Below are 205 nucleotides of genomic sequence, written 5' to 3' on the forward strand. Positions count from 1 at the left end.
AGCCCTATTTAGCCCTAGTTCAACACATTCTCATGAATAGGTTTGTATGATATTGCTCAAACTTATGCACAATTCATATACTACAAAGGTATGGTGTCTGCTGGCCCGTCACATAAAGAGTGGTCACATGACAGTTAAGTTTAGCGGTCTTCCAGTTGAATGTAGCTGAGAAAATAAGATTCTGAACCGGGTACAAAGCTCCGTG

At 41.0% G+C, this 205-nt stretch overlaps 1 long non-coding RNA gene across 1 annotated transcript in view; it reads right to left on the reverse strand.

The window, feature by feature from the left end:
• Positions 1 to 205, reverse strand: part of LOC116686230 (uncharacterized) — a 23,953-nt gene that overhangs the window by 22,867 nt on the left and 881 nt on the right. The window lies entirely within an intron of this gene.

The sequence above is a fragment of the Etheostoma spectabile genome, unplaced genomic scaffold (genome assembly GCF_008692095.1).
Source record: "Etheostoma spectabile isolate EspeVRDwgs_2016 unplaced genomic scaffold, UIUC_Espe_1.0 scaffold337, whole genome shotgun sequence".
Classification (NCBI taxonomy): Eukaryota; Metazoa; Chordata; class Actinopteri; order Perciformes; family Percidae; genus Etheostoma; species Etheostoma spectabile.